Genomic DNA, 715 nt, shown 5'->3' with positions numbered 1-715 from the left:
TCAGCAAAATATATAACTAAATGTTAATTTCTTTCACTCATGATTTGATTAATGAAGGCCTCATCTAAAGTCTCCATAATATTGTAACTGACTAATAATCATTTGCAAAACCACAAATGTTTATAGAAAGAGTGGGCCTGGGATTTAGAAGACCTATGGATAGCTATTGTTTCCCAAAATATAAACTGCGTGCTCTTGACCTGGTAAACCAGTGCCTTAGTCTGTTTATTTTTCTATGAAGTCAAGGTGCTGCAACAAACAATTTTTAATAACCTGCATACTTTGAAATGTTATTTATGTGTTTCCATTAAAACACTATATAGGGCGGTTGTACTGCTGCTGCGCTGTGAAGTTTACAGGGGCTGGTAAATTGGACCCAGGATGTAGAGCAGCTGTGCCTGAGGGCATGTCTGATGTGAACTCAGGTGGGGTAGAGAGTAGGGGGCAGCAGTGGGTGGGAGAAGGAGGCTGCGAATCACTTATAAATGGCACCCAATCAAGACCCGAAGTCTAAGTTCCAGAAAAGTGAACAAGTACTGTGCTTTCATGGCCCTCTTCTTTATGAAGCAAAGTGTGTAAAGGTTGCCATAAAGGACAAACAAGGAAAACACTTTACCCACTAAAGTGGTTGGAATAAAATTTGGGATGAGTGGGTTGCAAAAAGCAGAGTGGAGTCCTAGCCCAGGTCCGGTGAGTGTGAGGAGAGTTTCCTGCT

General features: G+C 41.4%; 1 pseudogene; it reads left to right on the top strand.

Annotated features, from left to right (window-relative positions):
- Positions 1-485: 485 nt before the first annotated feature.
- Positions 486-715, top strand: part of LOC105743810 — an 8,294-nt pseudogene continuing 8,064 nt past the window's right edge.

This window comes from Octodon degus, unplaced genomic scaffold (assembly GCF_000260255.1).
Source record: "Octodon degus isolate 3935 unplaced genomic scaffold, OctDeg1.0 scaffold00007, whole genome shotgun sequence".
NCBI classification, from domain to species: Eukaryota; Metazoa; Chordata; class Mammalia; order Rodentia; family Octodontidae; genus Octodon; species Octodon degus.
This window is presented reverse-complemented; position numbering and strand designations above follow the sequence as displayed.